At 37.4% G+C, this 15253-nt stretch overlaps 1 protein-coding gene across 6 annotated transcripts in view; it reads right to left on the bottom strand.

Moving 5' to 3' along the window:
• AUH (AU RNA binding methylglutaconyl-CoA hydratase) overlaps window positions 1-15253 on the bottom strand; it is a 220688-nt gene that overhangs the window by 159403 nt on the left and 46032 nt on the right. The window lies entirely within an intron of this gene.

Genomic DNA, 15253 nt, shown 5'->3' with positions numbered 1-15253 from the left:
ATTCTTGCCTGGAAAATCCCATGGACAGAGGAGCCTAACAGGCTATAGTCCATGAGATCACAAGAGTCGGACATGACTTAGTGACTAAATAAAGACTAACATGGTAGTCTTGTTTTGTGGATGTCTGATATATGTCTTCATAGTTAATTTTTTCCATGAAGAATTAAAATTTAGCATCAAAGAAAAATGTTAGTAGTGCCAAAGGAATTCTAAACTAGTAGGATATATTTGTTAAAGAAATAATGGTTCAATTTACTATCATGTAACATGAAAAATACAATTTTAAATTGAGAATATAAAATGTTGCCCAGTGCATGTTAGGTAACACATATTGGCTAATAAGTAGCTAAATGTAGTATGATATGAGGGGAGGGAATAGACAGAAGAGGAGCCAAAGCCATGAAGTAAAAGTTGATGGGACAGATAGGGACTCTGAGGAAGCAGTCTTGAAGGAGCCCTCGTAACTGAATCATGGGATCCGTCATGTCCTCGGACCCCAGGGCACCACTAGGATACCCTCTAACACACTAACTAGAGCTCCAGTTGGGGGGTCTTACCAACATCCTGATCCTGTGACCATGCAGCATGCTTGAAAACCACACTCAGGTTAAAAAGACAAAGCTGCTAGAAACCATGCCAGGAGCTAAAGGGAATCAAGGTTTTCTCTTGACATATGTAGCCCATTTAACTGCACACCAGTCCCAGCAGAGAAGTATAGAAGATGTGTCTGATTATGGAATGCAGCTTTATCCACACAACTGTGTGAGACAGAAAATGAAATGGGGAAAGAAACTAACTGCCAATCTAGAATTCCAATCTAATCAAACCTATCCTTCAAAATGATGGTGAATAAAAACATTTTACACGCCAACTCACAGACACCTCCTCAAACACACCAGCAGGCCCACGCTAAAAGAAGCACTACAGGGAATTCACTTCAGGCAGACTATGAGAGTAGCGTTTTAAAACTTACTTTATACTGCTTATAAGAGATATTCTTAAAATATAAGGGTACTGACTGGCTAAAGTAAAAGTGTAAAAAACATGCAAACACTAACCAAAAGAAAACTTGTAAAGTTATTTTCATCTCTGACAAAAGAGAAGTAAGGCAAGAAATATCGTTCAACAAGAGGGTTTTTTTTATAATAATAAACATGATGATCCATTACAAAAGAGGTAAAAATTCTAAAATGGCATACATAAAAAAGAAAGCCCCAAAATAAAGCAAAAATTCACAGAACTAAAATGAAAAAACTGTCACACCTACAACTACAGTGGACTTTAATAGCTCTTTGACAATAACTGATAAAGCAGTCAAATATTCCTATCAAAAAATAAAAAATAGGAAAAAAATCCCAAAGTAGGAGAAAAGAAATAGCAAAAACCGGAGCAAAAAACTTTTAATAGAAAACAAATGTATGAGAGAAAAATCAAAACAGTCAGCTTTCGAAAAAAACTAAAATAAATAACAGACCTTTTAGCAAGATGGATCACATATAATCAGAGAAGGCACAAGTCTCAATTGAGAATGAAAAGGACAGTAATACTAAGGATTTCACAGACAATAAAACTATTAACAATTCTGACTCCATGAATTTGAAAAATGACATGAAATGAACAAATTCCTAGGAAAATACAACTTATTAAAATTGACAAAGAAACAAAATCTGAAAACACAAATAAATATTTTAAAAATTGAATATGTAAAAACTTTCCTACAGAGAAAATTGCATGCCCATATGGCTGCAAAAGTAAACTATTCCAAAAATATAATGAAAAACATTTATCATCAGTCTTAAATGATGATATGAAGAAGAGTGAAACAAAAACTTGACAAGAACATCATAAGAAAAACAATGACAGATCAACTTTTCTCATAATGTCTCAAAAAATCCTAAACAAAATATCAGCATATCATACCTACTAGTAACATACATGTATTAAGACCAATTTATACTCAGGCCAAGATTTAAGACTGGTTTAACATTAGATTTTTTAATTTAAGAAATTAAGAAAGATGAAAATCATATAAATTTTCAGTAGAAAATTAGCTGACAGAATTCAACACTCATTCCTTAACACCTTCACTGATGTTATAATTTACTTAAAATTCAGTCATTTAAAATACACAATTCAGTATTTTTTTTTTAGTAAATTTAGAGAATTGTACAACTATCACCACAACCTAGTTTTAGAACATTTTCATTATCACAAAAACGATTCCTCATATTCATATACAGAGAAGGCAATGGCACCCCACTCCAGTACTCTTGCCTGGAAAATCCCATGGACGGAGGCACCTGGAAGGCTGCAGTCCACGGGGTCGCTGAGGGTCGGACACGACTGAGCAACTTCACTTTCACTTTTCACTTTCATGCATTGGAGAAGGAAATGGCAACCCACTCCAGTGTTCTTGTCTGGAGAATCCCAGGGACCGGGGAGCCTGGTGGGCTGCTGTCTATGGGGTCACACAGAGTCGGACACGACTGAAGTGACTTAGCAGCAGCATACTCATATACAGTCACTCCCTGTTCTCACCTCTAGTCCCAAACTAATATATTTATTTTCCTATGACTCTGCATTCTCTGGACATTTCATATAAATAAAACTCATACAATATATAGTCTTCCACTTCTTTCTTTCATACCACATAGTGTTTTTCAGGTTCATCCATAATATAAAGATGAATCAGTATCTTTTGTCTTTTTATTACCAAATAGTATTCATTGTAGAGACAGATATTTTGATTATCCATTCATTCACTGATGGACATCTGCACTATTTCTACTCTTTGGCTATTATGAAAAATACTACGGTGAACACATCTGCATTCAAGTCTTTGTGTAGAGAAATTTTTTCACTTTCACCCAAAGATTCACTTGGGTAGCGTGGAACTGCTAAGCTATATTGTAAATTTCTATTTAATTTAAAACAGGGAAGGGAAAAAAAAAACAATCTGCCACTGCTTTCCATGGTGGCTGCACCACTTTGCATTCTTACCAATGCATAAGGGTCTCTGTTGTCCTACAAGGACACTAGTCTGCCTTTTTATCATAGCCATTTTAGTGATATGATGTATTTATTGTGGTTTTAAATTTGCATTTCCCAAATGACTAATGTGGCTTCCCTGGTAGCTCAGATGGTAAAGAATCTGCCTGCAATGTGGGAGACCAGGGTTCAATCCCTGGGTCAGGAAGATCCCCTGGAGAAGGGAAAGGCTACCCACTCCAGTATTCTTATCTGGAGAATTCCATGGACAGAGAAGCCTGGCAAGCTACAGTCCATGGGGTTCCAAAGAGTCGGACAGAAATGGGTGACTAATTTTTTTTTAATGACAAATATGACAAACCTCAGTTCCGTTCAGTCGCTCAGTCGTGTCCGACTCTGCGACCGCGTGAATTGCAGCACGCCAGGCCTCCCTGTCCATCACCAACTCCCGGAGTTTACCCAAACTCACGTCCATCAAGTCAGTGATGCCATCCAGCCATCTCATCCTCTGTCGTCCCCTTCTCCTCCTGCCCCCAATCCCTCCCAGCATCAGGGTCATTTCCTAGACAGCATATTAAATAAATGACCCAATCAAAAAATGGGCCAAAGAACTAAATAGACATTTCTCCACAGAAGACATACAGATGGCTAACAAACACATGAAAAGATGCTCAACATCACTCATTATCAGAGAAATGCAAATCAAAACCACTATGAGGTACCATTTCACACCAGTCAGAATGGCTGTGATCCAAAAGTCTACAAGCAATAAATGCTGGAGAGGGTGTGGAGAAAAGGGAACCCTCTTACACTGTTGGTGGGAATGCAAACTAGTACAGCCACTATGGAGAACAGTGTGGAGATTCCTTAAGAAACTGGAAATAGAACTGCCTTATGATCCAGCAATCCCACTGCTGGGCATACACACTGAGGAAACCAGAAGGGAAAGAGACACATGTACCCCAATGTTCATCGCAGCACTGTTTATAATAGCCAAGACATGGAAGCAACCTAGATGTCCATCAGCAGATGAATGGATAAGAAAGCTATGGTACATATACACGATGGGAGTATTACTCAGCCATTAAAAAGAATACATTTGAATCAGTTCTAATGAGGTGGATAAAACTGGAGCCTATTATACAGAGTGAAGTAAGCCAGAAAGAAAAACACCAATACAGTATACTAACGCATATATATGGAATTTAGAAAGATGGTAACAATAACCCTGTGTACGAGACAGCAAAAGAGACACTGATGTATAGAACAGTCTTATGGACTCTGTGGGAGAGGGAGAAGGTGGAAAGATTTGGGAGAATGGCATTGAAACATGTAAAATATCATGTATGAAACGAGTTGCCAGCCAGGTTCGATGCACGATACTGGATGCTTGGGGCTAGTGCACTGGGACAACGCAGAGGGATGGTATTGGGAGGGAGGAGGGAGGAGGGTTCAGGATGGGGAACACATGTATACCTGTGGTGGATTCATTTTGATATTTGGCAAAACTAATATAATTATGTAAAGTTTCAAAATAAAATAAAATTAAAAAATAAATAAATAAATAAAAAGCAGAGACATTACTTTGCTATAAAGGTTCATATAGTTAAAGTTATTGGTTTTTCTAGTAGTCATGTACAGATGTGAGAGCTGGACCATAAAAGGCTGAGCACTGAAGAATTTATGCTTTTGAACTGTGGCGCTGGGGAAGATTCTTGAGAATCCTCTGAACAGCAAGGAGATCAAACCAGTTAATCCTAAAAGGAAATCAATTCTGAATATTCACTGGAAGGACTGATGCTGAAGATGAAGTTCCAATACTGATATGAAGAGCTGACTCACTGGAAAAGACTCCTTATTTTTTGGAAAAGACTCACGCTGGGAAAGACCGAGGGCAGAAGGAAAAGGGGAAGACAGAGGATGAGATGGTTGGATGGCATCGCCGTCTCAATGGACATGAGCTTGAGCAAACTCTGGGCAATAGTGAATGACCGGGAAGCCTGGTATGCTGCACTCCACGGGGTCACAAGATGAACAGTACTTAGCAACTTAACAACAACAATGAGGTTATTAGCACCTTTTCAAGATGCTTAATAGCCATTCACACAGTTGACTGAAATGTCTATTCAAATCTTTTGCTGTATAATTTATTCGATTCTTAATCGGTTGTAAGAGTTATATCTTAAATAAAAGTCCTTTTTCAGAAAAATTATTTGGAAATATTTTCCCCTATCTGTGGCTTATTTCTTGATAATTGATGAGTTTTCAATTTTAATGAAATCCAGTTTATCAATATTTCTCTTTTATTATGCTTTTTTTGTCCTCTGTAATCAACACACTCATTATTAATTAAGAATTCATAGCAAACTAAGAACAAAAGAATCTTTCTTCATTTGTTAAAGAGTAAATACAAAATACCTATAAGCCTTTAATGGTCAAAAACTTCCTCCCAATTATCAAGAATGAGGCAATGTATTCTTTATCATTTCTACAAATGTAAATAGGTGTATTAGTCTGTGTAATAAGAAAAATTTTAATTACAAAGATCATAAGAAAAAAATAAAACTGTCATTATTAGCAGATGAGTTAATTATACATGCTGCTGCTGCTAAGTCACTTCAGTCGTGTCAGACTCTGTGCTACCCCACAGACGGCAGCCCACCAGGTTCCCCCGTCCCTGGGATTCTCCAGGCAAGAACACTGGAGTGGGTTGCCATTTCCTTCTCCAATGCATGAAAGTGAAAAGTGAAAGTGAAGTTGCTCAGTTGTGTCCGACTCTTAGCGACCCCGTGGACTGCAGCCTACCAGGCTCCTCCATCCATGGGACTGATTTTCCAGGCAAGAGTACTGGAGTGGGGGGCTATTACCTTCTCCGAATTATACATGAGGAATACTCAAAAGAATTTACAAATCATAAAAATAAGCTGGATACAGGTTCAATATACAGAAGTCAACTGTCTTTCTATACACTAGAAAAAGAATTTTTTAAAAAGATATCATTTACATTAACATTCAAAAATCAAAGAGCCAAGGATCTTGACACAAAAACATACAAAAAGACGTCCCTGATGGTCCCCTGGTTAAGAATCCACCTTCCGATGCTGGAAACGTGGGTTCAATCCCAGGTTGGGGACCTAGGATCCCACATGCTGTGGGACAGCTAAGGGCTAGGCGCCTTAACTAGAGAGCCGTACGCTGTAAACCACAGAGCACATACACCTCAGAGCCCACACGCCACAACTAGAGAGAAGTGCATGTCACAAGAAGACCTCACACGACCAAAAATGAATAACTGGTTAAAAAAAACTTACAAAGTCTAAATTAAACAAGTCCTAAATAAGTGGAGGGGCTTCTCTGGTGACTCACTGGTAAAGAATCCACCTGCCAAGCAAGAGACCCAGGTTTGATCCCTGGGTCAGGAAGATTCCCTGGAGAAGGAAATGTCAACCCGCTCCAGTCTCCTGCCTGGGAAATCCATGGACAGAGGGACCTGGGGGGCTACAGTCCATGGGGTCGCAAAGAGTCGGACATGACCTAGTGGCACAACGACAATAAAATGAACGGAGGAATATATTGTGTTCATCGTGTGTTGGAAGACTCCGTACTAAAAGATGTAAATTCTCTCCAAATTAATAGATTCAATGTGGTACCAATCAAAATCCTAATGCTTCTTAGGAGTTGACAAAGTAGATATGCAAAAGCCCAATAAATAAGCTTGAAGAAGAAAAAGGTGAAGAATTTATACTAAAATAAAATTATTATAAAGCTATAGTAAATAACAAAATGTGATGTTTACTCAAAGATAGAGAAACAGAGCAAAGGAACAGAACAGCAAGTCCAGAAAAGACCTGCTTGACTTATGACAAAGATGGCACTGTCGGCACATTCCAATAAATGAGGCTGGGACCACTGCAAAAGAGTCGAGCATGACTTGGGGACTCAGTTCCGTTCAGTCGCTCAGTCATGTCCGACCCTCTGTGATCCCACGGACTGCAATACGCCAGGCTTCGCTTTCCATTACCAACACTTGGAGCTTGCTCAAACTCATGTCTATTGAGTCGATGATGCTATCCAACCATCTCATTCTCTGTCATCCCCGTCTCCTCCTGACTTCAAACTTTCCCAGCATTAGGGTCTTTTCCAGTGAGTCAGTTCTTCACATCAGGTGACCTAAGTATTGGAGTTTCAGCTTCAGCATCAGTCCTTCCAACGAATATTCAGGACTGATCTCCTTTACAATGGACTGGTTGGATCTCCATGAAGTCCAAGAGACTTTCAAGAGTCTTCTCCAACACCACAGTTCAAAAGCATCAACTCAGCTTTCTTTATAGTCCAACTCTCATATCCATACATAACTACTGGATAAACCATAGCTTTGACTAGATGGACCTTTGTTAGCAAAATAATGTCTCTGCTTTTTAATATGCTGTCTTGGTTGGTCATAGCTTTTCTTCCAAGGAGCAAGCATCTTTTAATTTCATGGCTGCAGTCACCATCTGCAGTGATTTTGGAGCCCCCCAAAATAAAGTCCCTGTTTGCATTGTTTCCTCATCTATTTGCCATGAAGTGATGGAACCGGATGCCATGATCTTAGCTTTCTGAATGTTAGGTTTTAAGTCAACTTTTTCAGGGCCAAAGGCACTGTTGATGTTGTGATTTGTCTCTGCTGCTGTATGATCCATCTTGAACTCAAATTTATTTATTTATTTTGAACTCAAATTTAAAAACTACTCGGATTTGCTTTTTTGTCTTATCATTATATCTATAGTCTAAAATCATAAACAGCAAGTAATAAGTCATTAGCAAAACAAAAAAATAAAGCTAGAAATGAATATTAAAATGATGTATAACATAACCACATTTATTTAAGAATGTATTTCAATATAAAATGGCAAAGTTCAACAATGCAAAATCGCAATTACTTTTGCACCAACCTAATACATTTTTAATTGTGGCCCACAGAACAAATGGCGGAACCTGCACTCATGAAAGCCTGTATTTTTCCCTCCTTACTCATGACTACCAATAAGTCCTAATTTCCTGCCCCAAAAGACAAATAAAAAAAATAAATTAAAAAAATCCTGATCCCCATACACAATTACCTGATCCAGCTACCACCAATTTTCTCTTTTTTTTAATAAGCCAGACTCCTCAAAAGGGCTGCTCTTTCTGTCTTCCAATCTCTCCTCTTACAGTATGTCTCTAAGTAAAAGGGACAAAAAGACAGTAAAAAATAAGTATAATAAATAACCTACGTAACAAGTAAAAAATGTTCAGGAGTAAAACAATCAGGAAACGTGAATCCGGAGTAGAAGATGTGAACCACGTTACAATATTAAATAGTATGATCACACTGTTCTTACTGACAAAGTATAATAAAATTCAGTGAGATCTCTGTAGTTTTAAGTTCCTGATAATTTAATATTTGGTCCTAAGTTACATATTTTTATTATTTATATTGCTCCTGTACTGCAAACTCCTTTCAACTAAACATGCAGTAATTAAAAATGTAATACCCCAAGAAGACAATGCACAGAGATAATACATTGTTAAACACTTCTGAAAGAGTATCTATTTCATTTAAATATTGCCTACTAAAATGGTCCTCTCTTAAAATTCTTGGGCTTTTTTTAAAAAATAAATTCCTTCTTTTGAATATGCTTTAGGAGTATTATGTAGTAAATTTCTACTTATTTACATTTGCTGTGGACTAGTCCAGTAAGACTTTCGAAAACTTATGGGAAGCAACTATAATATTGTTTGTTGTACACTGCAGGATATCTAGCTTCCTTGGCTCCCAATAATCAAATGACAGTAAAGCCCCTCAATCATCATGACAAGGAAGAATGCCTGCTCAAACTCCAGCATGTTCCCCACTGAGTGTTAAAATCCCCCTTGAGATCTATTATCTAATATGGTAATATTGAGTGGTCTTCAACTTGTTTTGTTTCTATTACTGCTGCACAGAATTTCAAAAGACAATATCCTCCCTTGAATACTTTTATACCGACATCTAAAATTTTTCGTAAGTTTAAATAGATGCTATGTAAAGGCCCTAAGCCTGCGTACCACAACTGGAGCCTGCACACCGCAACTACGGAAGCCCACGCGCTACAGCCCCCACCCCACGACAGGAGAAGCCGCCACCGCAGTGCAAAGCCCGCACACTCCAACTGGAGAGCAGTCCGTGCTCTCCACAACTAGAGAAAACTTGTGCACAGCAACAAAGACCTGGTGCAGCCAAAAATAAATAAATATACATAGTTTTTAAAAATAAAAGTTGCAAAGACTGCAGGACACTATAAACACTGGCACCTTAAAATACAATTGATATATATCATTATCAATGTACCCAGCAGATCCTACATACCATAGTGACTGATTCTCAAAATCATTCATGTCCAAAACACCACACAAATCCTTGCTTAACAACAGAAATACCACATTATTTACTTTATCAATAATTTTATGAAGTGTTATATTCCTATAACACTTCTCTGTGATTTTTTCCTGGTACCATCAGCTTTTATGCTCAAAAATCTTCTTTTGATCACTCTGTCACACTTCTATGCAACAAAACATATATACAAATAGAATTGATTTTTATTAAATTCCTTGTAACCATGAAACACTAAGTTTAAAAGTTTTCCTCTGGATTGACTTTTAATTTCAAGTATAATTAGCATACAGTTGGTTGAAGCAAAAATACATATCTGACAACTAGTTACTAAAAGTAAATTTTTTTGGAAAATGTTATCTCAATGAGACAGATGAGACTACCTGCCCTTTTTTTATTTCATATACGTATAAGTGAAATCACTTATTGCTAGAATATTTCAGCAATGTCTCCCAATTCTTTCAACTCCTTTAGAATCAGCTCTTGAAAAATCACATAGTAATCAAGAAGCATTTAACAATTCCATAAAAACTACACTGTCTTTAAATCATGCTGAAAACAAAGAACTGGACACTGCCAAAATAAGGATCCTAGTTGAAACTCTCAACGTGGGTAGTGTAAACAGTTATTTTATGGCAATTCATAGCTTTGTGCCTCCCTGAAGTAAGGAAGCAAAAAAAAAGGGGGGGGGGGCGGGGGGCAACTGTGAAAGAGAAGACGGTAAAGTTAAAAGCTCTAAGAAAAAATGCATATAAGTTGTATTATCAGCTAGAATCCTTTAAAACAATCTGTATCTCTGGAATGGCTAGATGAGGTCCCAACCGCAGTCTGGGGGGATCACTGCTTTAAGTCATTTCCCTCAGAAATGTAGTTGCTGGGTCATGTGAAGTGTAGGATCTTTAAAAGTTAATACTAAACTGTTTTTCCAAAGTATTTCTACCTCCATACACTAGTGCATTGCTCTACATTATCACCAGGGCCTGGCACAGTCACACTTAGTTCCGCTCATCTAATGGGTGAGAAAAGGTGGCTTTAAGCTGCACTTTTCTCAGTACAGTGAAAGATGAGATATCTCAATTTTGTAGAACATTACTGTACAGTGAACAAAGTCATCATTTCAGAACTGTTTCAGTTTATGGACATGTGCTATCAATCCAAAGCACCATGGTCTTCTGTGCTCCCACTCCAAATAGGCTTTAATCTCTTCCATCGAACCAAAACATCAGGTCAAGATAAGCAAGGATTTCCAGGTGCCTCAATCTGCATCTTAACCTCCAAAAAGCACCAGATGGAGTAGACGCTGTCCTGGGGAGCTGCCCATCTCAGACCAGAAGATGTATCTGTTCTCCTTTCCTGTACTGCTCTTGCACAGTGGTAGTAGTGTTATCCTAGTCTCGCAAACGGAGAAGGCAATGGCACCCCACTCCAGTACTCTTGCCTGGAAAATCCCATGGACGGAGGAGCCTGGTAGGCTAGAGTCCATAGGTTCGATGAAAGTTGGACACAACTGAGCAACTTCCCTTTCACTTTTCACTTTCATGCATTGGAGAAGGAAATGGCAACCCACTCCAGTGTTCTTGCCTGGAGAATCCCAGGGACAGGGGAGCCTGGTGACCTGCCGTCTATGGGGTCGCACAGGGTCGGACTCGACTGAAGTGACTTAGCAGCAGCAGTCTCACAAAAAAAGCTGAGAAAAGGTCTTTCTTTATTACTTATCAAATAATATATGTAAGATTGGAATTATCTGTTCCATGAAACGTGTGAATAGAATATTCCTCTGCAGTCATGGAGACCAAGAGTTTTCATTGTTATAAGACTAGTAAAGTTTTCAAGTTTTTAAGTTGGTTTTGGTTAAGTTTTATTTTCCAATAGTTTACCTAGTCCACTTAAAATATCAAATTCACTGACATCAGTTATTCTTAATGTTATTTTACCAAATTAATCTCTGTGAAATTTATACCTATGGCAGCTTTTTCAATCTGAATAGTGTTTAGTTATTCCCTCACCATTGATAAATCTTGATAAATCAGAAATTTGACTTTCTGACTTTCAAAGAACCAGCTTTGGACTTTATTATTCTTAGTACTTACTGAGTGTTTTCCATGTCATAAGTTTATATTCATCTTCAGTTTCTTCCTTCTACTCTGAGTTTATTCTGTAATCACTTTTGTCTTTCTTTTAAATTGGATTCTTATTCATCTTGAGCATTCATTCTTAAAGTACAATCTTAACTACACTACACAACTTTTAAAGTATTTTGTTAGAATTTAATTCTGAATATGTTCTAATTTACATTAAGATTCCTTTGTTGAGCTGTAAGTTATTTAGAAGTTATTTTAAATTCCCCCCTGTAGGGGACTTTTTCTAATTACCTTTTGTAAATGACTTGTATCTTAACTGCCTGTAGTCGCAGAACTCAGTCTTTGAAATGTGTGGAGGCTTTATAGCCAAGCAGATGGCTAATTTTCATGAATATTTCATGTGTACTTGAAAGAGATGCACAGTCATTGACTGCTGAGGGCAATGATCCACACAGGTACAATATATTAACCCTCAGCAGGCCAGGAAGAATAATCAAGACCCTTAATCAGCTGGGCTGATAGAATCTTTGTACTTTATTTAATATTTAGGTCATTTTATAAATAATTCACAGGGGTTTCCCAGGTGGCACAGTGGTAAAGAATCTGCCTGCCAATGCGAGAGATGCAGGTTTGATCTCTGGGTTGAGAAGATCCCCTGGAGAAGGAACCCACTTCTGGAAATGGCAACTCACTCCAGTATTCTTGCCTGGGAAATCCTATGGACAGAGAAGCACGGTGGGCTGTACTCCATGGGTCCCAAAGAGTCGGACATGACTGAGCAACTAAGCACCCAGCACATAATTTACAGAAAACTAAAAGGATATAGTAAAAAAAGCAAATTAACTGAAAAGTTTAATCAAAATTTAAATACAGAAAATCCGTATTGTTATTTTATACTTCCTAGTATGTACAGATATGTGTATGATATATACACATATCTACAAATGCATAACGTGTGTATATATACACTCACACACATCACACACACATACACACACAAACACACATAAAAAAAGAATGAAACTGGTCACCAACTGACATGCATGAATCTGGGACATATAGTTTTATAAAATCTGATTCCAGACTTCAATTATTTCTCTACTAGATAATCATCACTTCTGCTTCTTCTTGAATCTGCAGTGCTTTTTTAAAATTTTGATGTCCCATAAACTTGCTGAGAAGGACAGCCATATTATTTGTTCCTTGGTTGTAAATATTCATTTTGAGATTTATAAATATACATCAAAGTGATCCCAGCCAATGTTTTGCTTTCTTTCCTAAATCATATATTCACTTCCTATCACCTTTGTATATACACTTTAAGTCAACACTCTTCAATTACAAGCTGTATCAAGTCAATGTTCATGTACAACATTATATGTAATGCAAAAATAAGTCACATATTCTCTTAGCAAAACTGAAGAGTCCAACTTCTTATCACAAAATACTGCAGAAACACACTGGTCACTCATCAATTCTTGAGTTCAAAGAAAATTCATCTAGGATATTGCTATTTAGTGACTCACAGTCTAAGACTTCACTCATATGATCAAGTTCACCATAATTATTAGGGCCTAGAGTCTGCTGCCTCTGTTGACCATTATTTCACCCATTTAATAGCTGAAATGCTTTCCTCTGTCAACTTTTCTACTTTTGTACCATTACATGTAGAAAATGAAAACTATTAAATTCTCAGTTGTGTTCAATGAAAACTAAAATGACTACAAAGATGGTACCTCCAGACTTCATATTTTCTTAAAATATGTGCAACTCTTGAAGTAATGTAATAAAATCAAAGATAATGCAGTAGTAATGACTTGACTACTATAACATCTTTCCAGATGATTCCATCATCCTTTCATTTTATTTTAGTCTTAATATAGTTGGGAATAATTAAAGAGTGATGATAAAAATTATTCTAGGATGATAAAACTACTTATACACAGATAAAGTGATTTAAGAACCCACAGCATCTTAGATTCATAAAAAGGTCCAAAGGACCCATACGGTATACACTATAAGAGAAAAGGAGTTTTAATTTTCTATTTTAAAGTAAATTTTCTGTTCTTCAGAAGACCTCTATGACAGAAAGAAAGCCATAAAGCATCAATCCAACAAATCCAAGTATAATTGTTCAAAAAAGAAACTAGTAAACTAAATCTGGGTCCAGGGGACTCTGATGATAATGAGGGTTAAGTTTATTAACCTATTCAAATATTCTTTCTTTCTATTTAAATAGACTTTCTTTTTTCTTCTTTAATCTATTAATAACTAAGAAAGGTACTAAAAAAATCCAATTGTGGTGGTGGATATGTCCTTTTTTCCTTACAGTGACGTGAATTTTTACACTGTATATTTCGAGGCTATTTCTAAAAGCAGAGAAGTTCAGAATCATCATTCTACCAGGGAAATTTAAACTTTTGTCATTATCTAGTGACCTTCTTTCTCTCTAATAATTACTATTCTGAAAAAAATTTGTTTGAAAATCTATTTCATCTGATATCAGTACAGTTATACCAGCTTTACCAGCTTTCTTTTAGTCAGTATTAGATTGGTATGTCTTTTTCTACTCAACTTTCAAAATCCTTATGTTTTAGGTGTTTCTTATGAGAAGCTTAGTGATAATTTCTTAAGTCAGCTACTGCTTGTCTTCTAATTAAAGAATTTAGTACACTTGCATTCACCATGACAGGTAATAAATTTGAATGTATTTCTACAAATGCATTTGGGGATATTTAGCCCTGTAGTTCTATTCCTTTTCCCACCATCTCCCTCTCTATTTTAACCCTGAGGGTTAAAAACTCTAGGGGTACCCAAAAATTTTGTGAGATTTACCTCCAAGAGCCTAACCAGTTTCTCAAAGTAAATACTGGAGAAAAATCCCCTCTCCCTTCTGACAGAGGAAGAGGAAAAGGAACCATTTTGAAATACCAGAGCACTCTGTCCTTAACAAAGTCTGCCTTCAGGGGAAACTAATTCTGAACTGACTAGGAGGAAAGGAAATACCCAATTCCAGTCCATTCAGTCATCCAGTCCTCCAGTCCCACCTAAGGGGTTAAAAAAAAACACTGAGAAACACTTGTGAAGTTCACGTTTCAGACGCACAGGCTCACTAAAAGCCTAACACTTAATCACAGCACTCCCCATCCCTGCAACGCTAAGCCCTGTTGAAAAGCCTTTTAACCTTCCTGATGGCCCAACATAATGTACTGGGTAAAGGACCTACTGTAAATAGGCCAAGGTTGTTGTGTTTTCATTGTCATTTGTTTCTAGGAATCTTTTGATTTCCCGTCTTATTTCTTCAGTAATCTCATTATTTAGTAATGTATTATTTAATCTCCATGAGTGTGTTTTTTTGCAGTTTCTTTCCTGAGTTGTTTGTTCAGTTCAGTTCAGTCCAGTCACTCAGTCGTGTCCAACTCTTTGCGACCCCATGGACTACAGCACATCAGGCCTCCTTGTGCATCACCAAACTCATGTTCATTGAGTCAGTGATGCCATCCAGCCATCCCTTCCTCTGTCGTCCCCTTCTCCTCCTGCCCCCAATCCTTCCCAGCATTAGGGTCTTTTCCAATGAGTCAGCTCTTCGCATCAGATGACCTAAGTATTGGAGTTTCCACTTCAACATCAATCCTTCCAACGAACACCCAGGACTGATCTCCTTTAGGATGGGCTAGTTGGATCTCCTTGCAGTCCAAGGGACTCTCAAGAGTCTTCTCCAACACCACAGTTCAAAAGCATCAATTTTTCAGGTGCTCAGCTTTCTTCACCGTCCAACTCTCACATC

This window comes from Bos javanicus, chromosome 8 (assembly GCF_032452875.1).
Source record: "Bos javanicus breed banteng chromosome 8, ARS-OSU_banteng_1.0, whole genome shotgun sequence".
Taxonomy (NCBI): domain Eukaryota; kingdom Metazoa; phylum Chordata; class Mammalia; order Artiodactyla; family Bovidae; genus Bos; species Bos javanicus.
This window is presented reverse-complemented; position numbering and strand designations above follow the sequence as displayed.